The sequence below is a fragment of the Homarus americanus genome, unplaced genomic scaffold (genome assembly GCF_018991925.1).
Source record: "Homarus americanus isolate GMGI-L3 unplaced genomic scaffold, GMGI_Hamer_2.0 scaffold38211, whole genome shotgun sequence".
NCBI classification, from domain to species: Eukaryota; Metazoa; Arthropoda; class Malacostraca; order Decapoda; family Nephropidae; genus Homarus; species Homarus americanus.
Window position 1 is genome coordinate 29,273 of NW_024715408.1, and position 12,904 is coordinate 42,176.

The following is a 12,904-nucleotide window of genomic DNA, read 5'->3' on the forward strand; positions in this document are numbered from 1 at the left end:
AGAAGGTGGAGCATTGACACAAACGACAATGACATGTAGGATGACAGTGCATCTCTTAGGAGAGTGTGGAGTCCCTCGTGCGTGGCCTATGCTCTGCAACGGACCTTCCAAGACTTCGGAGATGGGTTCTCGCATGCCGCAAATAGTGCGAAATCAAACTTCTATGTAGACGACCTGCTCCTGTCAGTAACTGAACCAAAAGAAGCAATTATGACATCTCGGCAGTTGCGACATCTTCTATCCCTGGGAGGTTTGAAACTCACAAAATGGATCGGCAACGACAAGGAAGTCCTCAACACGATACCATTTGAAAGTCAACATGCAGGAGTGAAGGAAGTGAACCTGGGATGTGTGAGACCTACCCATGGAGAGGGCCTTGGAAGTCATGTGGGACCTGAACGGAAACCAGTTTGCAGCAAAGGTTCAGGTTCCCACCCGACCGCCGACAAAAAGGGGCTTACTAGCAGTGGTAAGCTCGGTGTATGACCCTCTAGGATTCATCTGCCCTTTCATCATCAAAGTCAAGCTCATTTTCCAAGACGAATGCAGGCGAAAGAAGGACTGGGATGAACACATTGCTAAGCAAAACCTTCACAAGTGGTTACGCTGGCTTGAAGATTTGAAATCACTGTTAAACTTCAAAGTTCCTCGCTGCTACAGACCCGAGGGCCTGGGTCGTGCCACTTCATCACTTCTGTGACGCCTCACAAGTGGCCTACGCAGTTGTGACGTACCTACGGACCGTAGATAATGAAGGTAATGCCGGATGTTCTTTCGTCCGCGGCAAGGCTCGTCTGGTCCCTCTAAACAGCTAACGGTTCCAAGGCGAGAACTCTGTGCTGCAGTCCTGGCAACAAGAGCAGACCAGACTATCAGGAGTGAAATTGGAGTCCCACTTGAAGAATCCATGTTCTGGGCGGACAGTATGATTGTGCTCAAGTACATCGCCAACCTAGAGAAACGTTTCCATACCTTCGTTGCCAACAGGAACTCGGCTATAAACGAAGTCAAGGAGAAGGCCCAATGGAGACATGTAGGATCAAGATAGAATCCAGCAGATGATGCTACAAGAGGCATACAAGTTGAAGACATGTTAAAGAAATGCAGATGGCTTGATGGTCCCTCCATTTTGCCTCTACCTGAGGAGTATTGGCCGAGAGAACTGGAATAAAATACGAACTTGAGAATGATCCCGAGGATAAGCTCGAGGAAGTGTCATTAGCCACAGCAGGAAATAACGCCGATGCCATAATGCAACTGCTATGAAGCAGGTACTCATCATTGCATGCACTGCAGAGAGGTGTATCCTGAATCAGGCGAGTATTCAGCATCCTGAGACACGACTTTCAGGGTGCAACATCGAAGCCGCTGGAATTGCCTGAACTGCGCAATTCCAAGTGGGACATCATTCGGTTCCTGCAACGGGAGGCCTATGGTGAGGAGATGAGCCTCCTGCAGCACTGACAGCTGCCACGACAAAGTCAACTGTACCGACTAGAGCCATACCTAGGCCAAGACGGGCTGCTCAGAGTAGGAGGAAGGTTACAAGATGCCAAAGAAAGAACTGGACCAATACTACTGCCCAGAGACCACCCAGTGACCAAACTTATAGTGCGGGAAACACAAGCGGTGGGCGCTGGCCATTCCGGGAGAGAACATACACTGTCCATACTCCGGTGTGAGTTATGGATAGCCCGTTGCTGCTCTCTGCTCGACAAGGCAATCAAGGAGTGTGTCACTTGCCGCCGTAAAAATTGGAAGCCCACTAAGCAAAGGGAAGCCATGCTGCCCGAAGACCGGACCAAGCCAGGGGAGCGTCCCTTTACTTAAAGGGGCAGTGATTGCTTTGGCCCGTTCACAGTAAGACAAGGACGAAAGAGTACCAAGAGATGTGGCTGTATATTCACCTGCCTAGCTACTCGTGCAGTGCACCTGGAGGTGTTGGAGTCTCTAGATACAGATGCACTCTGCATGTGTTCTGGGTATCAAGTTCTATCTACAGGAGCAAACACAAACACCTGTAGAGTTTTCGTAGGTTCTATTTACTGGATAAACGAAGGTACACAAGGAAGGTGGCGCTCCTTACTCTGTATGGGGGGTCAACTAGCCTCTAGGCAACATGTGGCAAGTGATACATTAACAGCTCCCATATGTCGCCAGGCACATTAATTAAGCGTGTGGGACATGGTAAATACATTGCCACACGCTGCTAGCTAGGCTGAATAAATAGTGTATATAAATGGAGCACATACATAATATACATACACCTCCCTCCCCCCTATACGCTCATAGCAAAGTCTTGAGCGGACCTTTTCTTTTGGATCCGTTCTGAGCGTCGAGGGACTTGAAACACTGGAAAAGGTATGGGACTCAACACTGGTGGTGGGGTCAGCAGAAGGCGTTGTTACGGGGTGGAGAAAACGGCGGTTCCTCCACCACACACAACCACTGGGTAACCGCACCTGGTAGTCCCGTGACCTACCGAGATCCATGACTACGCCCACTTTGTCCCAACGTAGGGAGGTCGGGTCCTGAACACGGACTTGGGTGCCGACACTCAACCTGGGGAGAGAACGGGCGTGGTCGTTGTAGCGGGCAACGACGTCTTGAACACGTTCGGCGGCTCGGCGATCACAATTCTCTGTCTTGGCCTGCCACTCCTTGGAGAAGGATTGAGGGTGAGCAGGGACACAAGAACGAAGGAGGCGTCCATACAAGACCTGGGCAGGGGAGTGTCCGGTGTAGTTAGGTGTGTTGCAGAGTTCAAGAAGACCCCGGTCGAAGGCCTCGCAGTCAATATTCCCAGAAGGGGCCACCTTAAGGATGAGGTGCTTCAGGGATTTGACAGCAGCCTCAGCGTGGCCGTTGGACTGCGGGTAATGGGGCGATGACAACACATGCCGGACTCCCCATCGGTCAAGGAACACAGCAAAGTCCCGGCTTGTGAACTGAGGCCCTCCGTCGGTTCACAGGCGCACAGGAACGCCCACGTCACGGAAGTAGTGGCGGAACTTGCTGGTGGTGGCGGCAGACGTCGTGTCATTACCGCACTTGACGACAACCGGCCAACCAGAGAGACGGTCGACGATAACAAGGAAGGACTTTCCTGACACAGAGAAAAAGTCGGCCGACACAGACTCAAAGGGGCGGGTGGGGTTGTCGTCACTCATGAAGGGTTCCTGCTGCTGGCTGGGTTGTAATACTTGGCAGGGCTCACACTCACGGACAACATTGGAGATGTCGGAGTTGATGCCGGGCCAAAACACAGTCTGTCGTACCCGTCATTTGGTGGCCTCAGCTCCACGGTGACTGTCGTGGAGGCGAGCCAAGACGTGGGGACGTGAGGCAGCAGGGACAACTACACGTGCTCCGTACAGAACAAGGTCCCCGTCGCAGTAGAGTTCATCGCGGAGTTTCCAATATGGGAGCAGGGTGTTGTGAAGGTCATAGCTGTAATGGGCCCCTGTCTCATCAACAGAACATATTATATAAATGGGTCAATACATCTGATATTATATTCAGATTCACCACCCTGTAACTTTCCACTGTCTATGAGTAAGACATGAGTTGGACACGTGAGCGGGCAACTCTCCCTAGAGGGCGAGACCCATAGTCAGCATTTCTGTAAGCCCGCACTGCGTGGCCCTTAAGCTTCAGTAGCTCACCTCAACTCATATCATAAGGACGTGACCTAACGTTTATAATACATAAACGCCGTCCCCTTCTCATTCACTCCTAGACAGTGAGACTTACGGTTGATCTACACTCAGGAATTATATATACAACCTTTTATAATAAAACAAAGGAACTACCGTTTGGGTTTCATTCCTTAAACCCAAATATAAATATATGTGAACGGACTGGTTAATTGCACAAGCAGCCGATTCATAGTGGTTGCTAGTAAATCCATTTCCCACACACTCGACGAGTCGGACGTAGGAAGGGTAATCTCGGGCCGCTGTTCGAAGGTCCTCCATTGCCTTGTCATCATCTGTTGACAGGTCCAAACGAAGGGATTGGACGGCGTGTAGAGTGACCACAGTCCTGACAGAATGAGCGAGGTCGGCGTCAAGCACATGGTCTTCTGGAGTAGGGCGGCTGACAGGAGAGCGGGATAAGGCATCAGGGATGCAGAGCTCCTTACCAGCACGCCACACTGCTGTGAAGATGTACGCCGAGAGCTTCTCTTTCAGACGCTGGAGGCGAGGGTTCTCAACGGCGTCCAGCGTGTAGTGGTTGAGGATCGGGACAAGCGGGCGATGGTCGGTCACTAGGTGAAAGTGTTGCAGGCCTATGAGGTAAGACCTGCACTTGGACATCGCCCAAACCACAGCCAACAGCTCCAACTCAATAGTGGCGTAGCGCATCTCAGTGTCAGAGAGGAAACGCGAGCCACACTGAACGAGCCGGAACTGGCCTCCACCGTGATCCTGCAATAGGGCGTATCCCACGCCGTACAAGCGTGAGGCATCTGTCTGCAGAACTGTCGGCAAGGCTGGGTCAAACGTGGCGAGGACAGGTGGACTAGACAGGGCCTGTTTCACTTGCTGGAAGGCCTTGTCGTGGTCTGGGGTCCACAGGAATGTCCTCTTGGGGCTCATCAGGGGGCGAAGTGGTTGGGCAGCTGTGGAGATGTCCGGCGAAAACTCTGCTAACTGGTTGACGAGACCGATGAAGGACCTCAAGTCAGTGAGGTTAGCAGGGGTGGGAAAATCCGTGATGGCGCGGACCTTTTCCGGGTCAGCTGCGATACCATTCCCTGAGAGGGTGTACCCACAAAAGTCCACTGAAGAGCTGACCAGAACAAACTTGTCGGCATTTAGGGCAATGCCGTGCTTCCGGCACCTGTTGAGTACCTCGTAAATACGGCAGAGGCGATCCATGTAATCCTCATCGTACACGAGTATGTCGTCGACCACTTTCACACAGTTTGCCAGACCTTGTAGGGCCATATCACCTCGAAGGCAGAAAGCGTCTCCTGTAGCGGCGAATCCCATGGGGCCACGGCAATAACTGTAACATCCATGCGGGGTGATGAAAGTTGTAAGTGGTCGGTCTTCTTCGGCAAGCTCTATCTGCCAGTATCCACACAGGGCGTCAATCGTCGTGAAGAAGCGCGCCTTCGGGTTCACACTGCATATACTGTAGTTGCAAAGGGCGTGGGAGAAGGGTGCGCAGGACGAGACACCTGGTTGTTGAGCTTGGAGAGGTCAGTGGTGATCCGAACACCACCTTTGGGTTTTGCGACGACTACCATAGGGTGACACCATGGAGACGGGTCATCACCGGTTGGTGCAATAATTTCTTGGGCGACCATGGAGTCCAGCTCGTTTTTGACCGCCTCGCGGAAGGCCAGGGGGACCAGTCGAGGGGTGTAGATAGCGAAGGGCTTCGCGTCGTCCCTCAGGTGGATCCTCATCGGGAGGCCTACCATCTTCTTGAGAGGCTTGGATTCCAGAGCGGACTTGGTCACCAGAACGTCGCTGAATTCCTTCAGGAAGTACTTCCGAGCATCCGAAGGAGAGGTGTCACTGGCAAGAGGTAGGGGTAGGGCAACAGCAGGGTAGTTGCTGCTCCCTTCGTGCACCCTGTTGGCGTGTTTTACCTCGAGAATAGGTTTAGGGAAGCCCTGGGAGATGATGGCCAACTCTTGACAATGTCTGTAGGACAGCAAAGGAGTCGGGACACCGTTATGCACATCAATCCAGGCTTGACACGACCTGTTGCCAAAGGTGACCTGTGCTTGGAGTGAACCTAGGGCTGGGGCCATCTGTGAACCATCTGCAATAAAGCGGAGATCCTTGGGGGGTGGTCCTAGATCACTTAGAGAGAGCCCCAAGCATTGCAAATGCTGGGGACCGATGACTGTAGCATCAGCACCGGTGTCGGGCAACATCTGAAGACGGGATGACACACTGCCGTTGGTCACAATGACACTGATGTACTGGGGGACTTTGGTCCTGGGACGTGAGGGGGAGTACACCTTCCTAATATGGCTCGAGCGTTGTCCAGGGTCGTCATGCTTCTGATTGGAAGACTGTAGGCGGCCCTCACTGGTGGAAGGGCGCTGAAGCTTCCGCCGATGCTGTCCCTTGGGTTTGTTGGAAGGGCAACACTTGTCGTAGTGGCCCAGACGACCGCACACATTGCACTGGACGCGTTTGGCTGGGCACCGTATTGTGAGTGACCAGTGGCCCTTACGGTCACAACTGTTGCAGGTAGACTCAGCAGCCGGACACACCTGTGTTCTGTGCTGCTTACCACAGTTGTTACAAAAAAAGCCGGGCGTGGGCGTGGTGGGCAAAGGCGTTGGGGTAGACTTCTTGTCCTTCTTGTACCGGGACACAGCGCGTACAGCTGTAGGGGGAGTTCGGATGGCAGAGGTGGCACACCTGGCAGCCTCATAGGAGCGACATATCGTCAACACATCCTTAAGAGAAGAGGAAGAGTCGAGGGAGGTGAGGCGTTGGACAAGTGCCTCGTCCTTAACACCCATCAGGATCACCTGCTTCAACTGGGTCTCCTCGCACTGCTGGTGGTTACCTGGGCATATATCTACCTCTTCCGAGGCTCTCTTGAGTCGTACATAAAAGGCCTCAAAAGTCTCGCCCTCCATCTGTCTGCAGCTAAACAATTCCCTCCTGCGTAGAGCTTCATTCCGCTGCCCTTTGATGTGCCGTTGTAGAATATCCAGTACCTCCTCTACAGACAACAAAGAGGTCGGAGGTACCTGCAACGTATGTTCCAAGACACGCTGAGTTTCCAAGGACAGGCACATACGCAGCTGAATAAGTTGTTTAGGCTGTGACAAACTCTGGAGATCCACCATTGTAGCATAATCAGTCCACCGTCGCCGCCATTCACGAAAAGTCTGGAAATACACATCAGGCTTCAAGATGGGCGGTGTTTGAGCAGCGCTTTAGGTGGGGCTGGGGGGCGTGAAGAAAGCATTGATGAGTATCTGAATCAGTCGATACCGAGGCAGTGTTAGAGCCAGGGGCTTGGTTAACAGTGAGGCGAGATATCAAAGCTTCAAACCGTGCACTGTCTTCCAATCTCCGTTGGTGGTCTCTCTCTGCCTCTGCTTGCCTTCTTTCTTCATTCTCCACAAGTCTGTTAGCTTCGTCCTCGCGCCTTTCATCCCTCATAAACTTCATTAAAGCAATTATCTCTGAAGACAATGCTGAATATCGAGGTGAAGGGCTGAGCGATGTGGTGGGAGCTGGAGCATCCTGTTCAACCTGGTCATCCATCTCTGCCGAGCTGTCATCGTACTGACTCATCCAGGTGGTGGCTCCACAACTGCGTAAGGCACGAAACATAACTTAATCTGTGTACTGTGTCTTAAATTAGTGTTGACCGGTCAGCCTGTCGTATCAACAAGATTTCAGACAAAAAAAAATTAATTAAATACACAGATAAGTAGATTATATATATATATATATATATATATATATATATATATATATATATATATATATATATATATATATATATATATATATAAAGGAATGGCCGCAGTCAGTGTGTTCGTACGTGTGTGTGTGTGTATATTACTGGGTAGCAATTCAGCCAGAAGGTGGAGGGGCACCATATTCTCTCCAGGTATGAAGTAAGGGGAGGTCAGCACTGAACTCTACCTTCAATATTACGTCTCGAACATGCTTTTACCTGGGAATCCTTTAGAAATACCGTTAATAAAGTTATGGCACTAAACACACAATGCACTATACACTTGGCAGGTAGAAATTAATGTCACTGACACTTTCAAAGCGCGTTATAAATTCTTTTGAAGAGACGCTATTGAAGTGTGGTTGACATATAGGGTCCAGTTAAGCCGGTCTTAAGCACAAACTTTAATTTCACTTGTATATCGGTCCAGTAAAAATCGGTTCACCGCGCCATATGTCGGGGTAATGCTTCATTCTCACAGGATGCAATACAAAACACCTGTTTTCGAGGTTCTATTTACGACAAAACGAAGGCAGCGGCGAAGGTGGCGCCTCATTTCTGTAGGGGGTCAACTAGCCTCTAGGCAAACATGTGGCAAGTGACATTAACAGGCTTCCAGATATGTCGCTGAAATATTAATTTGCCATGTGGGATACGGTAACACGCTGTCAATAACGCTGTTAGCTAGGCTGAATAAAGGCTATAAATGATACGGCAGTATAACATACACACAGGCGTTACAATATACATAAGCCATTCGAAACGCCACGTCCGCCTATCGCCAGAAAGGTACGCATCTAAACGATTCGTTTCGGAGATGTCTTCTGAAGGACTCATATCAACGACGGTGGCGGCGCGTGCAGTTCCTAGCAGAACCGCTCCTAGAACAGCTGGGTGAGGAGTACCTTCACTACTCATAAAGACAGAGGTACATAGAACCACCCTGGTCAATGGAGAAGATCTTCCTGCAACAAATGGCCATTAGGCAGGGTCACGGCAGTGGTCCCAGGAGCCAATGGGGTAGTGTGCCAGGTACATGTACAAGCCGTATCCGGGGCCCGAAGGCCAGTGACCCGTGTATGCCTTCTTGAACACGCACATCATGGGAAGTGGGCGTTAGCCGGAGTGTTGACCCTCCAGTTAAATCTCTGTTTCTGTGACATCATGGGACGGGGGTGTGTTGTACAGACAAGAGGTCCTGATTCTAGTGCAGGTTTGATTGGCCTAGATCGCCTAGTGACCACAGAGGCTGGAACAAACATTTTAATCCTGGAACACCATACTGATCACTTGGCAGCCTAGTAACATACCTCAGTACAGTGAGTTCTGTTTGTTTTGATAAATTTATGATGGAACGATATTTATAACATTTGCTCGATTTTTACTTCTTTCAATTTTGTAGTAACTTTGTGAAAAGAAGAATATCTCAAGAAGCGTTCTGGTATTCGAATAGTGATGATCGTAAAAGAAAGGATATAACACGAAGAAGAAGCTCGATTTAATCAACCTCAAAATCAAGTTACATTCATATTTTTTCAAGGTAAAGTGTTACATTTACTGTATGATTTCATTATTAGATATGAATGTAACATTTATTTAGAACTGTGCTATCCTTTGTGTTAGGCTAACTACTAAATTTTTTTCGATTTCAGTAGTAATCTGCACCTAACCCTATTTTCTCCATAAGCCCTGTTATTTCTATTACGCGATTTTCTATAACCACGATATTTTACAAGAACACAATTATCGCGTTATACAGAACTACCTGTACTGAAATATTGTGGACTAATTATGCCTACTTGTTTCTGCCTTATCTGGAGCAATAAGGCAATGCGGAATAAGTGTATCTAAGATTAATAGAGTTATGAACTTTGTATCATATCGCTATGCTTAATAATCAATTGTAATTAAGATGAAATTGTGTGAGACTAACTAATTATGTAATACTAATAAACGCCTTGTTCTCTGCAGGTTTTGACCATTAATAAATATTGAATGAGTCAAAGACGGTTTCAATCATTCCTTTCGACTTGCCCGTCACCTGAACGTCCTTCACTAAGGCATTTACAAGTAGTGACGGGGACAGGCAGAGATGAGTCTCTAGTCACAACTCTGCACATGGACGGCACAGATAAGATGGTCGTTTATGCACTGGGATCTAGGCAGCAGTGCAATCCGGTCCTGTCTGTGCAACTGAGCAACCTTTTCGAGGAGCCACTCTGCTCACCCATGGGGTGGGGGCTAGACATGCCCTAACATAGCCTGCCTAAAAATCCAATGTGACTGGGCAGCACACCAGTAAGGTCATCTTATGCCATCAAAAACACAATTAAAATCACAGATCCAAACAAAACAAACAATACAATCTCTTATGGTCGTTGCATGGAAAGGACCCTACTGGATACTGGCACAAATGAGCGTCCTGAAAGAGCTGGCTTGGTATAACATCGACATTGCAGCCATTGAGTCCCGGTTCCAGACTGGGGTCTGGCTACAACTAATGGAAGGATAAGCCTGCTGGAGAGAAACCGCATTTATGGAGTTGACTTTGCCATCTGCCAATGCCAACCTACAGGCTAACTGAAATTCCTATTGGGATCAACGAGCGCCTCATGACGTTCGATTCACTGAATTACTCATGTCATGCCTTCTCCATCAGTGCATACGCCCCAACACTGGATGCAGAGGAAGATATCGAGGAGGCCTTTTATGCCGACCTCGACAGTGCTAACCTCTATCCCCAGAGACAAGGTTGTGCTCCTTTGTGTCTTCAATGCCAGAGTTGGTAGAGATGCTGACATTTGGCAGGGAACCATAGGGTGAAATAGACTAATCAAGTGTAATTTCAACGGCCTACTCCTCCTCCAGAATGTGCTACACAACCTCACTATCACCAACACCTTGTTTAGGCAGGCCGACAAGTTCAAGGGTTCGTGGCAAAAACACTGGCATTTCATTGACTACATCATTATCGGAGAAAGAGATCGCCGAGATGTCCTCATCACCCGTACCATGTGGCTCAGACCACTGTGACACTGATCATCGACTTGTCAGAGCCCAGCTCTCACTTCATTCACCCCAAAATGGCGGAGGCAGCAAGCCTCCAGAAGGTTTTAATACTAAAGGTCTGGAGGATTAACGGAAAGCCTGCTTGCAGAAACCAACTCGAACATGGGCTGATATAACAAACTGTAGAGACCCTCGGCCAGATCAAAGAATACATCAGGACTGGTTTAATGTAAATGACCCGGCAATCAATGTACTGTACTCATCAATGATAAACATGCTGATTTATCTGACTGGCAAAACATCCCTCAGTCTCAAACCAAAGCCGATACCTTCCGCCAAGAAGAAAGCAGCGGCCCAGCGAGAACTTTAATTTAAAGAATGACTGGCTTAAAATAAAGCATGTGAAACACAAACATTTGCAAATCCGCCAAACAGCGCAAATTTTCAATTCCACTAAAAGTTTTATGGGCCAATCACTCGTTGCGCAGCCCTCCAGTCATCTGATGGTAATTCGTAATTAAAGACGATGAAGGCTTCAATGCTGGAAGAGCACTACCATTCACTGCTCAACTGAAACACCAATGTGGATGTCCTGACTACCCAGCAGGTACCTCAGCTGACCCATCTCAGCTATCCACCATCCCTGGATGAGGTAACTACTGCCATCAAACACATGAAAAAACAAAGTTTCAGGGCCTAATGGAATCCCAGACGAGGTGTATAAACCAGGAGGACCTCTGCTTACCAGCCGTCTCCACTCTCTCCTGGAGAATATATGGGAAAGGAGGAACTTCCTCAAGCTCATAAAACGCCTCCATTGTTAATATTTATAAGAACAAGGGAGACCGGTCCAACTGTGGCAACTACTGCGGGATGTCACTGCTGTCCGTAGCTAGCAAGATTATCTACCTGAGTCCTCCCAGAATCTCAATGTGGCTTTAGACCATCATGTGGCACCATTGACATGATCTTTGCTGCCTGCCAGATACAGGAAAGGTGCAGAGAACAGCATCGTGATCTGTACAGGGCCTTTATCCCTAACCAAGGCCTTTGACTTGGTCAACAGGGAAGCCCTCTGGCGGACCTCAGCCGGTTTGGCTGCCCACCAAATTCATCGCCATTGTGAGGCAACTCCACTACGGCATGAATGGCAGTGTCCTGCACAATGGCATCCGGTCAAAGTTCTTCAACATCAATTTAGCGACGGGGTGGACATAGAGTAATGGATGAAGGATCTTTTCAACATAAGACAACTCCAGGCAAGAACAAAGGTGTCGGAAGCTTCCATTACTGAACTTCATCATGCAGACGACCTACCTATGTCGCTTACACTGACCTACAGAGATCCTGAATACCTATGCATGTAATTATGCACACTTCAGCAGGAGAATGTACTTAAGACTCAGATTCTCTTTCAGCCTGCCCTGGTTCAGACACGCCACCATCCACCCAGCAACAGTACTACCCACTCTAATGTTCCACTTTCAGTATCTCTCCTCACCTGTCACCTGCAGACAGAGAATAACAGTGAGATAGTGAGAGTGAAGAACATAACAGTAGATGTGAAGTAACACATAAAAAAAAGAGAGCATAAAGGAGATAGTGACAGAGCATAACAGTGAGATAGTGACACAGAGCATAACAGTAGGATAGATAGTGACATAGAGCATAACAGTGAGATAGTGACATAGAGCATAAGAGTGGATGATAGTGACCAGAGCATAACTGAGAGATAGTGACAAGAGCATAACAGTGAGATAGTGACACAGAGCATAACAGTGAGATAATGACACAGGCATAACAGTGAGATAGTGACAGGCATAACAGTGAGATAGTGACACAGGGCATAACAGTGAGATAGTGACAGAGCATAACAGTGAGAATAGTGACACAGAGCATAACAGAGATGATAGTGACAAGGCATAACAGTGAGATAGTGAAAAAACAGCATAACAGTGGATGTGACAAGCATAAGAATGTGACAGCAAAGAATGACCAGACAAAAATGAGATATCAAAGCATAACATGAGATAGTGACAAGAGCATAAGTGAGAAGTGACACAGAGCATAACAGTGGAAGATAGTGACACAGAGCATAACAGTGAGATAGTGACAGCACAGGATAGGCAAGCAAGAGATAGTGACACAGAGCATAACAGTGAGATAGTGACACAGAGCATAACAGAGATAGTGACACAGAGCATAACAGTGAGATAGTCAAGTGACACAGAGCATAACAGTGAGATAGTGACACAGAGCATAAAATACAAGACAAACAGGAGATAGTGACACAGAGCATAACAGTGAGATAGATAGTGACACAGAGCATAACAGTGAGATAGCATAGTGACACAGAGCATATGTGAGTGAGATAGTGACAAGCATAACAGAATAAACACAGACAAGAAAACAGCAACAGTGAGATAGTGACAGAGCATAACAG